The 20,912-nt window shown below is 40.7% G+C and overlaps 1 protein-coding gene across 14 annotated transcripts in view; it reads left to right on the top strand.

The window, feature by feature from the left end:
• The window catches only part of AAK1 (AP2 associated kinase 1), a 224,210-nt gene that overhangs the window by 76,294 nt on the left and 127,004 nt on the right, over window positions 1-20,912 (top strand). The gene's annotated exons all lie outside the window — the stretch shown is intronic.

The following is a 20,912-nucleotide window of genomic DNA, read 5'->3' as shown; positions in this document are numbered from 1 at the left end:
TGAGAATAGGCATGTAGCCTTAATGCCATAGAGTGTTTACATTGTATGTATGTTTCTTTCCTCTTATGCTCAGATTGTAATTGTGTTATAATGAGAGTAACTTTTTAGACAGCTCTCTGGGTGGTGATGCCAGGCATATGTGCCTATGCCTGTTTCCAGGTGGACCCAGGCCTTGCTAAACTTCTTATAAGCATGGTTAATTGAGCTCATTGTAATTCAGTTTCCTTCACTTGTGTTTTGAATGTGTATCTGTACATCATGTATTTATACTGCCATTAAATTCAAGCATAATTGTTAACATAAATATTTAGAAATTGTATTCTGTTAAGTACTTATCCTCCTTTTTATGGTTGTTGGGTATGTCAGTCTTTATATATTGTATATATTATGAATGGAAAGAATTTTTCTATTTTAATCCTAGCAAGCCACCAGGGAGAGAGGTTGGGCTAGAGTTGTGAGTTGTGATCTGAGGGACGTTGGGAGACTACATGGGGCTCTGTAGACCAGATTTCTCCCTCTCAGGGCCATCTTCATTCTTTTTTTTTGTTTCTGCTTGGTACTGTCATCAGACCAAACAGGTGTCGGTACACTTCACTGCTCTGACCAGGATCGCAGTGGTGGAAAAATTTTCCAGGAAATTAGCCATTTAGGATTACAGCAAGCATAGAAACAAATTAATGCAAAAAATCCACGATGAACAAACTACTAGAATTTTAAATAAAGATAGAATCAGTAACAGTGCTGTGCCCAGCCAGACTGGAGCCTGGGACAAAGGGAAAAATCAATACTGATCCTGACTTAACTTAAACATTTGAGCCCTGACATCCTAGGTTCAGTTCCCTGTCACGGCACACAGGAGAAGAGATCATCTGCTTCTCTCCCCCTCCCTCTTTCCCTACCACAGCCAGTGGCTTGATTGGTTAAGCGTGGCCCTGGGTGCTAAGGATAGCTCAGTTGGTCCAAGCGTGTCAGCCTCAGGTGCTATAAAAATAGCTTGGTATTCGAGCATCAGCCTTAGACGGGCGTTACTGGGTGGATCCCGGTAGGGGTGCATGCGGAGTCTGTCTTACTATCTACCCTCCTCTCATTAGAAGAAAATAAATATATAAAAATGTAAAATATATATTGAGCCCTTGCTGGTGGTGCAGTGGGTAGAGCATTGTCCCAGAGCACCAAAGTCACTGGCTCGATTCAGAGGGTTCTAGTTCAACCCTGAGGTTGCTGATTTGAGCTACAGTCAGAGCTCGACCCCAAGGGTGCCGGTTCCATCCCTGAGGTTGCTGGTTCAAGCCCTGGTCAGGGCACATATGAGAAGCAATCAATGGCACTAAGTGGAACAATGAGTTGATGCTTCCCTCTCTCTCAAAAAGAAAAAAAAATTACCATGGATTTTTTTGCATCAATTTTCATTTGAAATATTACTGAGTTGTTTTGTTTTTTTTTTTGTACTCCATCAAATTTTGAGCTCCCAGCAAGTGCCTCATTACCCTCACCAGTCCCAGCCGTGGTTTCACACCAAAGGCAGAGGAAAGTTTCTCTGCACATAATTTATTGTATTGGTCAGTGCTGGTGTGCTTCTGGGTCTTTTTTTAGGAGACTTACTTTTTTAACGCCCCTTCCCAGGTGGAAGGCAGGTTTTTATTCAAAAGCCACTACAAGAGTTTTTTATAGTTTAAGAAAGATAATATATGGTCATTATAGAAAACTTGGAAAATAGAGAAAAGGATAAGGAAGAAAATCATCATCTCTAATCCCATCATCCACAGGTAAATAAATCAGTCTTAGAAAAAAATTTGTTTCAGTCTTAGCATTTTGTTGTATTTTCTTCTAGTCAATTTGCTAACATGCATTTTTACATAGTTGTGTTCTTGATAAATTTAAAGCTTTATGTCTTGCCATTTAATATATAATATGCATTTTAACATATTAAAATGTTAAATGTTTAATGGCTATATAATGTTCTTTTATATGAACAAACTTGAATTTTTTTAACTGAATCTTTTCTTATTGGACATTTAAGTAATTTCCATTTTTCATGCCTGGAGTTTATTGTTTGTTTTTTGTCTCTAGCATTTTTGTGCACATTTTATAAATATTTTCAATTATTTCTTTCAGATAGATTCCCAGAAGTAAAACTTTTGCATCAAAGATTTTTTGGGCATTTTATTTTATTTTATTTTTTAACAGAGACGGAGAGAGAGTCAGAGAGAGGGACAGATAGGGACAGACAGACAGAAACAGAGAGAGATGAGAAGCATCAATCATTAGTTTTTTGTTGCAACACCTTACTTGTTCATTGATTGCTTTCTCATATGTGCCATGACCGTAGGGTTACAGCAGACCGAGTAACCCCTTGCTTGAGCCAGTGGTCTTAGATCCAAGCTGGTGAGCTTTGCTCAAACCAGATGAGCCTGCGCTCAAGCTGGCAACCTCAGGGTCTCGAACCTGGGTCCTCCACATCCCAATCCGATGCTCTTAATCCACTGCGCCACTGCCTAGTCAGGCTTTTTGGGCTTTTTATGCATATTTCCATGTTAACGTTCCAGGCACATGCCTGCTGACATTCCTACCAGATGCAGACACGTTACTGCCTAACTCATACTGCTTGCTCATACAGCTTAGGGAGTACGCGGCCCTCATTCCTTTCCCTCTCCTCAACTTTATTTGAGGTACGGCCTTTCCAATAATAGTCCTGGATACTTGGGTATCCAGTTGAGTGGAACCCTGTGTTCTTCAGATCTGCTTTGTTTCCTTGTTTCTTGATTGCCATAACTCTCTCTGAACCCGATGATATCTTGGTTTCTCTTGGTGCCTTATCTTGGCTCCTGAGTGAGTGAGCACTTTCCTGATTGAGCTTGCTGTTCTGCACTGACTCTGTAGCTTTTTTCTTCAACCCTTTATTAAGCCCCCCAAGACTCTGGTTATTGTAAGCCCACCTTTCTTCTTAATCGTAATTCTCTCTTGTTTTGAAGATTTTTATTTGTTGATTTTAGAGAGAGGATGTAGAGAGAGTAAGACAGGGAGATGAACAGGAAGCACCAACCTGTAGTAAGTAGTTGTATGTGCCTTGACCGGGCAAGCCCAGGGTTTTGAACTGGCGACCTCAGCATTCCAGGTTGACGCTTTCTCTGCTGCACCACCACAGGTCCTCTGTTCTGTTTTGACTGGTACTTATCTATTATCCAGCCAGTTGATGAGCTTATGCTCATTGAGTGTCTCTGTTCTGTTTTGACTGGTACTCAACTATTATCCAGCTTAGTTGATGACCTTATACTCATTGGGTGTCTAGGCTGTTAATGCTTGGTCTGTGCTTCAGTGAGGCTTGGTTTCTTTGTTTGTTTGGTGCCTGAGTCAAGTCTGATTTCATCTGTGCCCAAGAGGGGTTGGGAGTAGGCCGCCCTTGGAACTTTACTATATCACTGTAGTTCACACTGAGAACCAAAAACTGACTCCACAATTCTGTTTCTCAGCCCCCCACATTTTTTGGAGTCGCTCATTGAGTTTCTGTCCCTCAGCCCTCCAAGGAATGTCTTGACCTCTCAGGTCTTATGTGGAGCAGAGTGGAAGGATGGTAGACACTGACGCCTGGGCAGATTTCTGTACTCAACTAGTGTCTACTGGTCACACAGGACTGGGGCTAGAGTGCAGCACTCACTTCAAGTGCAGAGTTTAAGGGGGCACCCCAAAACTCAGTCATCAACATAAATAATATTTTTATGCAATATTTAAAAAATAAAAACAAGTGCAAGAAACCATGATGAACAAAATACCAGAATTAAAAAAAAAAAAAAGACAGGGTCGCTTTAACAGTGCTGTGCCCAGCCAGCCATATGGCAGCCTGAGTCAAAAGGAAAAATCAGTACTACTGGCTTTGTTGTTTTGTGCCTATGGTAAGTGCCTCCCTCTGCTCACACTAATCCTGATCCTGGTTTTATACCAAAGGCAGAGGAAGTCTTTCCCGCATGTAATTCAGTGCATTGGTCGATGGTGGCATGCTCCTTTTGGAGATTTACCTTCTTGACATGCCTCTCCAGATTTGTCCTTGGCTGAGTTCTTTTTTTACTTGATATGAAAGACTTCACCCTGTTTCCTCCCATTTGAGGGCTAAAACCTCTTCTCTGTGATCACTTTCTGATAACCCCAGGTGAAAACCATCTTGACGACATCCCCAGTTGATGAGTGCTTGTGTGCTAGGATCTCATCTCCCCTGCTCTTTCCTCCTGATCTGTGAGCCCAAGAATAGTTACAGTGTAGACTTATCCCCCTGTTCAAGTTGCTTGTGAGACTGTCCTCTCCCAAATGGATTTTTTTTTTTTTACAGAGACAGAGAGAGTCAGAGAGAGGGATAGATAGGGACAGACAGACAGGAACGGAGAGAGATGAGAAGCATCAATCATCAGTTTTTCGTTGTGACACCTTAGTTGTTCATTGATTGCTTTCTCATATGTGCCTTGACTGGGGGCCTTCAGCAGACCGAGTAACCCCTTGCTCGAGCCAGCGACCTTGGGTCCAAGCTGGTGAGTTTGCTCAAACCAGATGAACCCGCGCTCAAGCTGGTGACCTTGGGGTCTTGAGCCTGGGTCCTCCACATCCCAGTCTGGTGCTCTATCCACTGTGCCTCCTCCTGGTCAGGCCCAAATGGATTTTTAACCACTTTCCTCCTTAGATTTGTGTATAGTAATGCAGGTTCTATTTTCATGTAATCTGGTCCTTAACTTAAAAATTCTCTTTTCAAGTGCAATTTTTTAATACTCTGTATTAACACTCTGTTCTGTATAGTTTCTGTCAAAGAGACTGTGATGGTTAAAATTATTAAAACTTAGATTGTACCAAAGCTTGTGTATTCTATAAACATACTGGTGTGAAGTATCTCAGGGTTATTGAGAGCAAAGAACAGAAATTTAATTCATATTAAAGTAAAAAGGAATCTGTTGGATGAATACAGGGAAACTTTCCAGAACCCAACAGTGAAAGTGAAGCTGGATTTTGTGAATCTTGGAAAGTTATCAGGTGGCTCTTCTGTTGGTCTTTCTCCCCTTGGAGCCTCATAGTCTTGAATTACAGCTTCTTCCAGTGTCTGCTCCATTCTCTTGCTTTTTTTGGAGAACACTCTTCTCTGCTTGTTTGCGAGAATGCATGTGACTGACAGTACCTACCAGCCTAGTCTACGTGATTGTCCAGCACCATCTGATTGCAGTTCCTGAAGTTGTCACTCAGATTCTCAATGGAGGATGTGAGCCAGCTGCCCATTCTTGGTCCAGTTAGCTGTGGCTAGGAAAAGGGAATTGCTTGATAACATATCTAATCATTGTTTCAGCATGGAATGAAGGATATGGTATGTTAGACCATTGTATTTCTTACAATGAATAAGAATAAAGTAAAATTTTGGCTCTCTTAAGAGAAGATAGTCCCAGTGAGAAAGACTAGTATTCGGACAAGTAAGATATAATCAGGGTAAACAAGTAATGTGGAGATGGGCATTCTGTTAGGTGAAAGTTCACGTAGGAGGCCTGGTTTGAGCTACACTTGTACTTAACAGTTAAAAGTTTACTAATTAAAGAGATGGGAGGCATTGCAGATAGAGGATACAAGCAAAAAGCACTGAAGCATTGGAGGGCGCTGTCCTGGCACTCAGTTCAGAGTGGTCTCCGGGTTATGATGCATCTCATATACCAAGTTAGGTTGGGATTTTATCTTGTAGGTGGTTGCAAACTAGAGAATTATAATCAGGGAAGGGACATTATTATATTTGCTGTTAATTTATGAAATACCTATTAATCATCTACCATGTACCGAGTACTATGTTAGCCATGAGGATTCCAAGAGAAACAAGAAACTCTTCTTGCCATTTTAATTTTCTTGGTATTTCATTTTTCAAGTGCCCCACCTAGAAATAATGTAGAATGTTGCCCTTAAGGTTTCACAATATTTGAAATCTTTAAACTGGTATTTTTTTTTCAATTTTTAATAAATTTTTATTAATGGTAATGGGATGACATTAATAAATCAGGGTACATATATTCAAAGAAAACATGTCTAGGTTATTTTGTCATCAAATTATGTTGCAAACCCCTCGCCCAAAGTCAGATTGTCCTCCGTCACCCTCCATCTAGTTCTCTGTGCCCCTCCCCCTCCCCCTAACTCTCTCCCTCCCTCCCTCCCATGTCCTCCCTCCCCCCCCCCCCCCGCCCACCCTTGGTAACCACCACACTCTTGTCCATGTCTCTTAGTCTCATTTTTATGTTCCACCAATGTATGGAATCATGTAGTTCTTGTTTTTTTCTGATTTACTTATTTCACTCCTTATAATGTTATCAAGATCCCACCATTTTGCTGTAAATGATCTGATGTCATCATTTCTTATGGCTGAGTAGTATTCCATAGTGTATATGTGCCACATCTTCTTTATCCAGTCTTCTATTGAAGGGCTTTTTGGTTGTTTCCATGTCTTGGCCACTGTGAACAGTGCTGCAATGAACATGGGGCTACATGTGTCTTCACGTATCAATGTTTCTGAGGTTTTGGGCTATATACCCAGTAGAGGGATTGCTGGGTCATAAGGTAGTTCTATTTGCAGTTTTTTGAGGAACCACCATACTTTCCTCCATAATGGTTGTACTACTTTACAGTCCCACCAACAGTGAATGAGGGTTCCTTTTTCTCCACAGCCTCTCCAACATTTGCTATTACCCGTCTTGTTGATAATAGCTAATCTAACAGGAGTGAGGTGGTATCTCATTGTAGTTTTGATTTGCATTTCTCTAATAACTAATGAAGCTGAGCATCTTTTCATATATCTGTTGGCCATTTGTATCTCTTCCTGGGAGAAGTGTCTGTTCATGTCCTCTTCCCATTTTTTTATTGGATTGCTTGTTTGTTTGTTGTTGAGTTTTATGAGTTCTTTGTAAATTTTGGATATTAGGCCCTTATCTGAGCTGTCGTTTGAAAATATCATAAACTGGTATTTAATAATAACATTAAAGTATCATAAAATATACAGGGTAGGGCAGAAGTATGTTAAGTATCATATAGTATATCAAAAGTGTTATGTTAGGGTAACAAGTATCACTTCCAACAGGGCAGAAAAGAGTGGCTTCCCTTTTGTCCCTAGCCAGTTAAGAGGAGGAGAGATTAGCATATCATAGATAATCATAATACACTGTGATAAGTGTAATAGTAGAGAAACTGGCTAAATGTGTGCCATAATATGACAGCCTGGGGGTGACTGTCAGGGAAAGGGAAGATTTTACAAAAGAGGCATTATTTTAACAATTTTAAACTTTTATCAAGCAGAAGACTGGGAGGAGAGATTGCAGTCATGGGGAATAGTGTGCATAAATCTCCTAAATGTAGAGCAGTGAAAAGGTTCAAGTTCTGAAAGCTTGGTGATGGAGGAAGAGTGATCATTAGGAGATGGAGCTGGGCCAGGGCAGGGCAGTCTTCAGATTATAAAGGGTCTAGAACTGTCACGCATTGTTGGTAGAAGAATAAAATGATATAACCACTTTGGAGAAAGGTCTGGCAATTCTTACAAAATTAAATGTATACCTACCCAGTGACCCAACACTTATATTCTAGTGTGTTAGGTATTTACCCAAGAGAAATAAAAACATGTGATATAAAAAGACTTGTACAAGAATGCATATAGAACTTTTTTCATAATAGCTCCAAGTTTGAAATAACCCAAATGTTTATCTGTAAGAAAAATGATAAACAGATTTATTCAAATAATGAAATAATAATAGCGATAAAAGTAACAAATTACCCTGTATACACAACTATGTAAACTGTTTTGATGAGTAAAAAGTCCTGACAGAAGAAAAGCATGTACTGTGTGATTTAATTTATATGAAGTTCTAAAGCTGGCAAAACTAGTAATGAAAACAGTGGTTGCCGTTAGTGGGGAGTTGAGGGGGGGATTATCTGGAAAGGAGCATGTGGGAACTTTTTGTATGATGGAAAGGCTTTATATCTTGATAGGGATTTGGGTTACTTGACTGATGCAATTATTAAAATTCATCCGTGGTGAACACAATACAATATACATTTGATATATTATAGAATCGTATACTTGGAATGTATATAATTTTAATCAACCAATGTCACCCTAATAAATTCAATTAAAAACTCACCCGATAATACACTTAAGATTTGTACATTTTACTGTAAGTAGACTTTATTTTTACCCTACCCCCCAAAAGAACCATGAACTCTGAACACTAGTTAAAGCTAATGCGTGCTGAAGTATTTAGGGTGAAGTGCACTGAGGTCTATAACTTACTTGGAAATAAATAAAAAATAAGATGAGTTGATGTTTAAGATGGATGATAAATATGTGATAAACTAAGTATGGCAGATATTAACAATTGTTAACTTGAGGTGGTGGGTAAATGGAAGTTTGCAATATCTTTTCAATGTTACTGTGTGTTTGAAATTTTTCATAACAAAGTGGGGAAAATATAAAGGTTCTTATGTACTGCTGTGTTAAGAAATTTGGTCTTTATAAGGGGAGTTATTAGGTATGAATTTTAGAAGAGAAAGGAGGATCCAAGGCATGGAAAGTTAGTATCTGTTTTAGTTCTTCTGGTAAGAAAAGAGGAGAGTGTGAAGGGGCATCAGGGATGGAGTAGAAGGGATGGATTCTGGAGAGGTATAGGAGATAGAATTGTTAAGACTCGGTAAAATACCTCAGGTGATGACAAGAGTGGGAATGGGGAGGGGCTTGTGAACTGATGTACAAGTCGTAGGTAAGGGACCATGATGATAGTAGATAGTACAGTCAGATATCCTGAACTTCAGAGGAAAGGCTTTAGAGTATGTCATCTTCTCTGACAACTAAGAGAGTTGAGGCAGACTAGGATAACCTGTGGAAAGCGCTTGTGTCTGGAGGCCAGTTCTAATAAAATCTAAACATTTGAAAACTCTTACGTTATGTACCTTTTTTTTTTTTTTTAAATAATTTTATTTTTTTAATGGGGTGACATCAATAAATCAGGATACATATATTCAAAGATAACAAGTCCAGGGTATCTTGTCATTCAATCATGTTGCATACCCATCACCCAAAGTCAGATTGTCCTCCATCACCCTCTATCTTGTTCTCTCTGTGCCCCTCCCCCTCCCCCTTTCCCTCTCCCATTCCCCCCTCCCCCCCGTAACCACCACACCCTTATCAATGTCTCTCAGTTTCACTTTTATGTCCCACCTACGTATGGAATAATGCAGTTCCTGGTTTTTTCTGATTTACTTATTTCGCTTCGTATCATGTTATCAAGATCCCACCATTTTGCTGTAAATGTTCCGATGTCATCATTTCTTATGGCTGAGTAGTATTCCATAGTGTATATGTGCCACATCTTCTTTATCCAGTCATCTATTGATGGGATTTTTGGTTGTTTCCATGTCCTGGCCACTGTGAACAATGCTGCAATAAACATGGGGCTGCATGTGTCTTTACGTATCAATGTTTCTGAGTTTTGGGGGTATATACCCAGTAGAGGGATTGCTGGGTCATAAGGTAGTTCTATTTTCAGTTTTTTGAGGAACCACCATACTTTCTTCCATAATGGTTGTACTACTTTACATTCCCACCAACAGTGGATGAGGGTTCCTTTTTCTCCACAGCCTCTCCAACATTTGCTATTACCTGTCTTGCTAATAATAGCTAATCGAACAGGTGTGAGGTGGTATCTCATTGCCGTTTTGATTTGCATTTCTCTAATAGCTAAAGAAGATGAGCATCTTTTCATATATCTGTTGGCCATTTGTATTTCTTCCTGGGAGAAGTGTCTGTTCATATCCTCTTCCCATTTTTTTATTGGATTGTTTGTTTGTTTGTTTGTTGTTGAGTTTTATGAGTTCTTTGTATATTTTGGATATTAGACCCTTATCTGAGCTGTTGTTTGAAAATATCATTTCCCATTTAGTTGGCTGTCTGTTTATTTTGTTATCAGTTTCTCTTACTGAGCAAAAACTTCTTAGTCTGATGTAGTCCCATTCATTAATTTTTGCCTTCACTTCTCTTGCCATTGGAGTCAAATTCATAAAATGCTCTTTAAAACCCAGGTCCATGAGTTGAGTACCTATGTCTTCTTCTATGTACTTAATTGTTTCAGGTCTTATGTTTAGATCTTTGATCCATTTTGAGTTAATTTTTGTACAGGGGGAGAGACTGTAGTCCAGTTTCATTCTTTTGCATGTGGCTTTCCAGTTTTCCCAGCACCATTTATTGAAGAGGCTTTCTTTTCTCCATTGTGTGTTCTTGGCCCCTTTATCAAAAATTATTTGACTATATATATGTGGTTTTATTTCTGGACTTTCTATTCTGTTCCATTGGTCTGAGTGTCTATTTTTCTGCCAATACCATGCTGTTTTGATTGTCGTGGCCCTATAATATAGTTTGAAGTCAGGTATTGTAATGCCCCCAGCTTCATTCTTTTTCTTTAGGATTGCTTTGGCTATTCGGGGTTTTTTATAGTTCCATATAAATCTGATGATTTTTTGCTCTATTTCTTTAAAAAACGTCATTGGAAGTTTGATGGGAATTGCATTAAATTTGTATATTGCTTTGGGTAATATGGCCATCTTGATTATATTTATTCTTCTTAGCCAAGAACAAGGTATATTCTTCCATCTCATTGTATCTTTTTCAATTTCCCTTAAAAATGGTTTATAGTTTTCATTATATAAGTCCTTTACATTCTTTGTTATGTTTATTTCTAAGTATTTTTTTGTTGTTGTTGCAATCGTGAAGGGGATTATTCTTTTGAGTTCGTTCTGAATTGTTTCATTGTTGGCATATAGAAAGGCTATTGACTTCTGTATGTTAATTTTGTATCCTGCGACCTTACTGTATTGGCTTATTGTTTCTAGTAGTCTTTTTGTGGATTCTTTGGGGTTTTCGATGTATAGGATCATATCATCTGCAAAAAGTGATACCTTTACTTCTTCTTTTCCGATATGGATGCCTTTTATTTCTTTGTCTTGTCTGATTGCTGTGGCGAGAACCTCTAGTACCACATTAAATAAGAGTGGAGAGAGTGGACAACCCTGTCTTGTTCCTGATTTAAGGGGGAAAGCCTTCAGTTTAGTACCATTTAATATGATGTTAGCTGATGGTTTATCATATATGGCCTTTATCATGTTGAGATATTTTCCTTCTATACCCATTTTGTTGAGAGTCTTAAACATAAAATTGTGTTGTATTTTATCGAAAGCCTTTTCTGCGTCTATTGATAAGATCATGTGGTTTTTGTTCTTTGTTTTGTTGATATGGTGTATTACGTTAACCGTTTTGCGTATGTTGAACCATCCTTGAGATTCTGGGATGAATCCCACTTGATCATGATGTATTATTTTTTTAATATGTTGTTGTATTCGGTTTGCTAGTATTTTGTTTAGTATTTTAGCATCTGTATTCATTAGAGATATTGGTCTGTAGTTTTCTTTTTTTGTGCCATCCTTGCCTGGTTTTGGTATGAGGGTTATGTTGGCCTCATAAAATGTGTTTGGAAGTCTTGCTTCTTCTTCAATTTTTTGGAAGACTTTGAGTAGAATAGGAACCAAGTCTTCTTTGAATGTTTGATAAAATTCGCTGGTATAGCCGTCAGGGCCTGGACTTTTATTTTTGGGGAGGTTTTTAATGTTTTTTTCTATTTCTTCTCTACTGATAGGTCTGTTTAGGCTTTCTGCTTCTTCTTGACTCAGTCTAGGAAGGTTGTATTGTTCTAGGAATTTATCCATTTCTTTTAGGTTGTTGAATTTAGTGGCATAAAGTTTTTCATAGTATTCTACAATAATTCTTTGTATACCTATGGTGTCCGTGGTGATTTCCCCTCTTTCATTTTGGATTTTGTTTATATGAGTTCTTTCTCTTTTTTCCTTGGTAAGTCTTGCCAAGGGTTTGTCAATTTTGTTGATCTTTTCAAAGAACCAGCTCCTTGTTCTATTAATTTTTTCTATAGTTTTTCTGTTCTCTAATTCATTTATTTCTGCTCTGATTTTTATTATCTCCTTTCTTCAGCTAGTTTTGGGTTGTCTTTGTTCTTCTTTTTCTAGTTCCTTAAGGTGGGAAGTTAAGTGGTTCACTTGGGCTCTCTCTTGTTTGTTCATATATGCCTGAAGTGATATGAACTTCCCTCTTATCACTGCTTTTGCTGCATCCCATAGATTCTGATATGTCGTATTGTCATTTTCATTAGTCTGTATATATCTTTTGATCTCTGCACTTATTTCTTCTTTGACCCATTCATTTTTTAAAAGTATGTTGTTTAGTTTCCACATTTTTGTGGGATTTTTTTCCTCTTTTTTGCAGTTGAATTCTAGTTTCAAGGCTTTATGATCAGAAAATATGCTTGGTACAACTTCAATTTTTCTGAATTTGCTGATGTTGTTTTTGTGGCCCAACATATGGTCAATTCTTGAGAATGATCCATGTACACTGGAGAAAAATGTATACTCAGTCACTTTGTGATGAAATGTCCTGTAGATGTCTATCATATCCAGGTGCTCTAGTGTTTTGTTTAAGGCCACTATGTCTTTGTTGATTCTCTGTTTGGATGACCGATCTAGAGCCGTCAGCGGTGTATTGAGGTCTCCAAGTATGATTGTATTTTTGTCAGTTTTTGTTTTAATATCATTAAGTAGTTGTCTTATATATTTTGGTGCTCCTTGGTTTGGTGCATATATATTAAGAATTGTTATGTCTTCTTGATTCAGTGTCCCCTTAGCCATTATGAAATGGCCATTTTTATCTCTGAGTACTTTTCCTGTCTTGTAGTCAGCATTATCCGATATGAGTATTGCTACACCTGCTTTTTTTTGGATGTTATGTGCTTGGAGTATTGTTTTCCAGCCTTTCACTTTGAATTTGTTTTTATCCTTGTTACTTAGATGAGTTTCCTGTAGGCAGCATACAGTTGGATTTTCTTTTTTAATCCATTCTGCTACTCTGTGCCTTTTTATTGGTGAGTTTAATCCTTTTACATTTAGTGTAATTATTGATACTTGTGAGTTCCCTATTGCCATTTTATATCTTGCTTTCTGTTAGTTTTGTGTCTTGTTTGATCCTTCTCTTTCATTTTTCTATCTTTTGTTTTTATTTGGTTGTATTCCATACATCTTTCCTCTGTTGCTATCTTTTTTATCTCATGTGCTTCTGTGGTGGTTTTTTCAATGGTGGTTATCTTTGAGTAATGAAAAGGGTCCCTACCCTGTTCATTGTAGCGAACTATTTTGTGAGTACTTTTGCACTCCATCGTCCTTTGCTACTGTTAATCTCCATCTTCTCCCCCTCTTTCTTTTTGTTGTTGTCACAGTTTAAATTTGGTTTTATTGTGTTCTTCTTGGAGCTTTTACTTGTGGCTCTGTTTTTTTTTTTGTTCTTTGTATCTGATTGGAGAACCCCCTTTAGTAATTCCTGGAGTGGGGGTTTTCTGATGATAAATTCCCTCATCTTTTCTGTATCTGTGAATGTTTTTATTTCTCCTTCATATTTGAAGGATAGCTTTGATGGGTATAGTATTCGTGGCTGAAAGTTCCTCTCTTTCAGGACTTTAAATATTGGGGTCCACTCTCTTCTAGCTTGTAGAGTTTCTGCTGAGAAATCTGATGATAATCTAATGGGCCTTCCTTTAATGTTTAGTAAAGGGAGTTATTATTATAATTATCATTATCACCATTGTTTATTTATTTTTTTAAATTTTTATTTATTTATTCATTTTAGAGAGGAGAGGGAGAGAGAGAGAGAGAGAGAGAGAGAGAGAGGAGCTGGAAGCATCAACTCCCATATGTTCCTTGACCAGGCAAGCCCAGGGTTTCGAACCAACGACCTCAGCATTTCCAGGTCGATGCTTTATCCACTGCACCACCACAGGTCAGGCTGGGCCTTCCTTTATATGTTGTATTCTTCTTTTCCCTGGCTGCCTTGAGAATTTTTTCTTTGCTGTTGGTTTGTGTCAATTTCATTATGATATGCCTTGGAGTAGGTTTGTTGGGGTTAAGAAAACTCGGTGTTCTGTTTGCTTCTTGAATTTGGGGCTTTAGTTCTTTCCACAGGCTTGGGAAGTTCTCATCTATTATTTGTTTGAGTATGTTCTCCATTTCATTTTCTCTCTCTTCTCCCTCTGATATACCTATTATTCTTATGTTATTCTTTTTGATGGAGTCAGATAATTCTTGTAGGGCTATCTCATTTTTTTTAATTTTTGAGTCTCTTTCTTTTTCTCTCTGTTGTGCCTCAAGTTGTTTGTCTTCTATTTCACTAATCCTCTCTTCTATCTGACCTGTTCTATTAGCTAAGCTTGTTACTTCGTTTTTCAGCTCGTGAATTGAGTTTTTCATCTCTGTTTGATTTGTTTTTATAGTTTCAATTTCTTTGGACATATATTCTTTGTGTTCTTTGAGTTGTTTTCTGAGCTCCCTAAATTGCCTTTCTGTGTTTTCTTGTATATCTCGGAGGATTTTTAGGATTTCTATCTTGAATTCTCTGTCATTTAGCTCCAAGGTTTCCAATATATTAAATTTTTTCTCCATAGATTTTTCCTCATCTAGCTGTGTTACCTCTCTTTCTTTTGTATCCATGATATTCGATTTTCTCTTCCTTAATGGCATCTTCGGGTGTATTGTGAAGCTCTGGAGGCTCCAAGTTTTTTCTGTTTCTGGTTGAAGATCTTGTTGAGTTTTGGGGGAGATTTATCGGTATCGCTTCCTACTCCGCCATTACTCTGACGTCATCCCGTTATGTACCTTTGACATCAGTGCATATCTTGGTAGGACAGAAGACATAGCATTTAACCTGACTGCTAAGCTCAAACCACCACACTAGTATATGCTTTTTTTTGAAACAGATTGCTCTTCTCGAACACAGCTAGTTAACCTTAATACAAAAGCAGTAAGGGCAGAAAACGAAAGAAGCTTTGAAGCATGAAGTTAAAGTGGAGTGTTCTGGAATTAAAAGTTGAGAGCTGAGAGAATCCTGGCCAAGGTTCGGCCTTGTTAAAACCCCAGTTCTCCTTTGGAGAATGTGGATCAGTAACACACATGAAATCTTGGTGGAAATGATTAGAGCCAGACCTTGGGTGTCAGCAGTGGGGGCTGATGAATCTGGGCATAGATGCTGCACCCTCTGGCTGACCTCATCTACTCTATTTGTATGCACACCACTTATTAGAAGATTGCAGGCACCAGTGGCTTAGGGGGATGAGACGGTTCATGCCCACGAAACTTTCCACTCCTTCAGGTGAGGCACTGATGCAGGATTGAGCATGGCAGTGTTTGATTTATTTTCCTTCTCAACTGAAGAGTGTTTTTATTTCCAGCTCAAGGGGTATTTTTAAAAGAAGGGATCGCATATAGAACAAGTATCACTCTGTGACAACACAGTAATTTCTGTAAAGCTCTCCATAAAGCTACACCTTGCACACATTGTCCCAGGATATTGTCCAGTGCCTCTAAAAGTCTGGGACTTGGTTTTGTTTTTGAGGGTTTTGAGGTTGTGTCTTTTCTACAGTACTAGGCAAACACATTGTGTAAAAACACTTGGGTGCCTTTATGTAGTAGGCACTGTGCTGGATGACAGAGGCCACCATGAGTCATTGTCCTTGTCCTTGTGAATTTACAGGTGTTGGGAAAACAGCTGTGTTAGGCTTGCTCACTGGTTTACCAGCTGCAAGCACTTTGCTTGATTGGTGCATGAGCACGTGGCAGCACCACATGTGTATAGTCTATGTAAGGCTGTGGGTGCTTGCGCTCAGGGAAGATGGTGGATGGTGGATTGTGGATTGCCTGCCCACCACTGTGAGGGGCCCATTTTTGCTGTTTGTTTGCCAGAGAAGTGGTTTTCCCTGCCTGTTTGCTCATCTGCTGTTGTGAGACTCTATTAAACAGAATGGCCCAATGCTTTCTGGCTCCTCAGTTTCTCTACTCTCTGCCCGAATCCAGGGTGGACCTGCATGATCACTGGCATTATAGCAGGGAATTGGGCTCGAACCAGGAATTACCCACCTAAATATTCAATATACTTCTGATATGCCCTGAAGGAAAATTATAGAGTGCTATGTATAATAAGGGACGTGACCTAATCAGAAGAAGAGAATGGGAGCCGGGGCAGTTAGAGAAGGCTCGTTTATGGCAGTAACATTTAGCCTGAAACCTGAAGGAGTAGGAGATGGTCAGGCCAAGAACAAGGTGACTGGGATAAAGGGAGAAGCATGCACAGAAATCCCTAGGAAGGGTCAATTATGAGCAACACTGAGGAAGAAAGAAAGAAGGTGATTTTGGCGGGAACAGTGAACAGTGAAGGCTGTTGAGTTTGACACTGGAGAAAGAGCACACCCTATCACATAGGACTTGCTTGCCATCATCAGCATTTGGTGTTTGAGAGGGGCAAGAAGCCACTGAGGAATTTCAAACAGGTGAATGATAGTCAATTTCTGTTTTTTAAAAGATTGCCCTAACTAGAGTATAGAAAATAGAAAATGGCTTAGTCTGATGTGGGGAAGCTACTCAAGGGATTTCAGTAAACAAAGAATTTGGCCCTACTGATGTCTCTGATCATTTCTCTCTATGTTTGCCAAATAGTTAACCCCATGGTAACAATACAGGGAAGGTGGGCCAGGAATCTCTGGGAAAGGCCCTCTTGCAGTGGGTCTTACTGTTGACAGGCTAGGCCCTATATACAGTGGTTCTACGGGCAGTAATTTCAAGCTTCTGGTGTGTGTGAGAAATCTAGATTTCTTAAAACTCTAACTTTTTGTCCCAGGCAGGCAGGTGATTTACCTGGAAGTTTTTTTTGTTTTTTTTTTAATACTCTTGCCAAGCCCCTTGAACTAGTTATAGTCCTGGAAAGGAAGAACCAGGTGCCAGCTGCCCCATGTGCAGTCTGGACTCTGGCCTTGACTGGGTTCCATTGATGTGTCTGAACCACTGCCAGAGTTTGCCAGTCTCTGACTTGTGCCCACGGCTCCTGATGGGGAGAGAGGAAGCCGAATACCTCAGGTCCTCCCCCATCTGGGTATTCATCTGCCTGGGGAAAGGACTGCTTTGACTGTTCCCCAGAAAGAGCTGGCACATGGTGATTTTTAATTTGAGGCAAGTGAGGAGAGATGAATGTTAAAAAAACAAGCCCCCAAGTTCCCACTGTGAAATATGCTTCAGGTTGACCTTTTCTCCTCTGAAATCTTTGCTTTGCTCCTTGCCATCTGTTCTGAAGTTTTGAAAAATTTTGTTCCTTCTGAAACTTGTGGCAAAGCGTCTTCAATATGAATATATTGTAGGTGGGAGTTTGTAAGCCTTTTGGTTGTCACTCCCATGGGAGTTCATAGACACTGCAGACCGTGCACCCAGGTTCTCCCTGCACAGAGAACTCTCCTCCTGGTCAGCGTGAGAGGTGAAGCTTGGGTCAGCCTTCCTTACCTTTTTACTGTGTCTTTTCTCTTGGCTTTCTTGGTGGTGGAGGTGTTCCTGCATGGTGTGCTGTTGAAGGGCAGGGAGGGAAGCAGGAGAAAGTGAACCACATTGGAATGAGCACACCTAGATTCTAATCTTTGTCCTGCCAGGGAGGCCGCTTAGGCTTTTCTCTGTGCCTCAGTTTCCCAGTAGAATGTAATACATGTCTTGCTTATGTCATAAGGTTCCCATAAAGATTGGAACATGACTATGTAGTCCTAGCCTAGAAATAGGTTTTCCTTAAATTGCACAGGGTGTAAGGTTTTTTTAAAGTTTGTTACCTGGATTTAAAAATCAGGAGGTTTTACGTAAAAATCCATCTTCTCCTGGAAATCAAAACACTTGGCAACACTCAGCTCACACTCCACCATGGCCACTGTGTTGACGCTGAAGAATGGCTCTCCCTGAGCTGTAGTGTGTGCATTCTGGTTTGCAGTCCCCACTGCTCCCTACAGTGAGTCTGTGTCATCAGACACCCTGCATACACTTTGTTCTGCCTGTGCGGTTCCCTCCTTTAGACTTTTGTCTGGCCCCTAGAGGCATGTGAGTCTGTGCTCTTGATCTCAAGATATTCCAGGTTTAGAACTTTATGGTAAGTCAGGTATCATACAAATATAAAGGATTTGTGGGGTGGGGGTGGGAGCAGAGGTAAGGAGGGAACACCCATATGCATCACATATCACCTCTGTGCTAAGTGCTTTGCTTATCTTGTAATCCTCCACAAAGCTATGAAACAGATCTCAGTAGCCCTTTACTGTGAGGGGACAAGGCCTCAGAGAGATTTGAACCTATCCTGTTAGACCAAGGGTCTCCAAACTACGGCCCATGGGCCACATGCAGCCCACTGAGGCCATTTTTCTGGCCCCTGCCGCACTTATGGAAGGGACACCTCTTTCATTGGTGGTCAGTGAGAGGAGCATCCTGTGCTCCTGGAGTACTGTATGTGGCGGCGCTGCAGAGTGCGGCGTTGCTCACGTACAGTACTACTTCTGGTGACGCAGACACACGCATCACGGCTCCAGAAGCGTGTCATATCACTTGTTACAGCTAGCAGTGACAAATATGGAACCAGACATTGACTATCTCATTAGCCAAAAGCAGGCCCATAGTTCCTATTGAAATACTGGTCAGTTTGTTGGTTTAAATTTACTTGTTCTTTATTTTAAATATTGTATTTGTTCCTGTTTTGTTTTTTTTACTTTGAAATAAGATATGTGCAGTGTGCATAGGGGTTTGTTCATAGTTTTTTTTATAGTCCGACCCTCCAACGGTCTGAGGGACAGTGAACTGGCCCCCTGTGTAAAAAGTTTGAGGACCCCTGTGTTAGACTCTAAAGGAATGCTACGCTGTCTCAATGTCAAATGATGTAGTGCCACAGCCCTCCCTTCCCAAAAGCTGCCTGTACGCCATTTATATCTGCAGGAGGATTGCAAGTAAGGGCTGTTTGCATGCCTTGCAGTGGTGGAGTCCTTTTTTCTTAAAAATACTTTTATATAGAGTGTAATGCCAGTTGTCGAGGCCAGGCAGGTCCACATTGGATTTGGGCTAATGGTAGAGGAACTGCGGAGCCAGAAAATTTAGGGCCATTCTGTATAGTAGACTCTCGCAATGGTGGACAAGCAAACAGGCAGGGAAAACCACTTCTCAGGCAAACAAACAGCAAAATAGCCCCTCAGCAGGCAATCTGCAATCTGCGCTAAGGGCAAGCACCCTTAGCCTTACATAGAGACACACACATGGCTTTCTGCCACATGCTCGCGCACTGATTGCTCAAAGTGCTCTCAGCAGGTAAACCAGTGAGCAAGCCTAACACAGCTGTTTTCCCCACATTCCACCCCCTGTAGGATTGCTTGCCTCACAATCTACAGAACAGATATCTTCCATGATGGTCCCTGTGCAAAGAGAGAGGTACATTGCATAAATAGAAAAGTACAGTCTACAGCAACAGAATTACAAAAGCCCAAGCTATGGGCGAAACAAGAGAGTTGTCAGTAGCACAAAGAGAGGCAAATCTTTCCCTTCTGGCAAAATACAGGCCAGAGTTTTGTCCACAGACAGCACAGTAACTGGTAGCTGGTACCAGAGGCTGCCCCAGGTGGGCATACCAAACCTTACTGGCCTGTATACCAGTATCTTCTGGTTCTATGTGTAATAAAATGGGAGACTTCATTATAGGCCATAAAGAAATTACAAAGGTGCCCTTCCTACTGCTGTTTCCCTGAGCACTCAGGGGATAATACACTTCTATGTTAGGCAGCCAGGTGCTGGTTGCCCAAGGAGTTAACTGGAAGTCCACCTCTAGCCCTGTATCCCACGGTGCCAACAAGGCCACCCATTGTAGGTGGGGGGCCAGTACAGTCCAGGGCCGTGTCTGTTGAGGCCGTTGGTCTTTTAAAAAAATTTTTTAATTTATTCATTTTAGAGGAGAGGAGAGAGATAGATAGAGAGAGAGAGAGAGAGAGAGAGAGAGAGAGAAGGGGGGAGGAGCAGGAAGCTTCAACTCCCATATGTGCCTTGACCGGGCAAGCCCAGGGTTTTGAACCGACAACCTCAGCATTCCAGGTCAACGCTTTATCCACTGCGCCACCGCAGGTCAGGCAAAGCCGTTGGTCTTTAAGGAGGGCTGTTGGGGCAGGCAGGAGCATGTTGCAATCCCATCCAAAGTCTGGCTTGAGTCAAGTATCCTTGGTGCATATCTGCAACTGGATGGGGGCAGCTGCCCAGTGCAGGAGGGCCTTCACAGGTGCCACAGCTCCTGATCAAGATCTCTTGTAGTATTAGCGGGTGTCCGTCCAGCAAGGGAGTCTGTGACCGCCCCCCCCCCCCCGCAGTCTAAGATCCATTACACCGCTAAATGATCCGTCCATGATAGCCCAGCTGTCTGTGCAAATCACCAAGGTAAGGGTCCATTACATGCAACTAACCGCACAGCTCTTTGATAATGGACCTCAGCACCTTTCCATAAGTGCTATGTCTGTTGTCACAAGCCTCATCCAAACCCCTCAGCAAGCTTATAGGGCTTGGCGGGATCAAACGTATTCAAGGTGTGTGCCACCTTGACAGTTCTCTTAGCTGCTGCTGCTGCAAAAAGCATCTATTATCTTCTAATGTCAACAACTGCTGCACATTAGAAGAGGACCAGTGGATTGCCTGTTTCATTCACAGGGGGCCTCTGGTCCCCGCTTCTCATCCCTATTGGGTGGGTGGACCCCTCGGCCTTTTCCCCCTATTTAAACTGGGAAAATGGGTCTTGGGGATCTTCCTCTCCCTCAGCTGTCTCCATTATATAATCTTGCAACCATGCAACCTAAATGCTAGCCATTTTCTTGACAGCTGCCAGGGCTGCTGCTTTCCTCACCTTTTCAGCAGCTGAAACCTCTGCTGCAGCTTAAGCTGCCGCCAAAGCTCTAACAGGACTTTATTAGACCTGCTGTCTAATTTCTCCCTATCTATCTGCCACAACCGTA

Source organism: Saccopteryx bilineata, chromosome 3 (genome assembly GCF_036850765.1).
Source record: "Saccopteryx bilineata isolate mSacBil1 chromosome 3, mSacBil1_pri_phased_curated, whole genome shotgun sequence".
NCBI classification, from domain to species: Eukaryota; Metazoa; Chordata; class Mammalia; order Chiroptera; family Emballonuridae; genus Saccopteryx; species Saccopteryx bilineata.
Note: the sequence above shows the minus strand (reverse complement) of the source record. Positions and strands in the feature narration are given on the sequence as shown.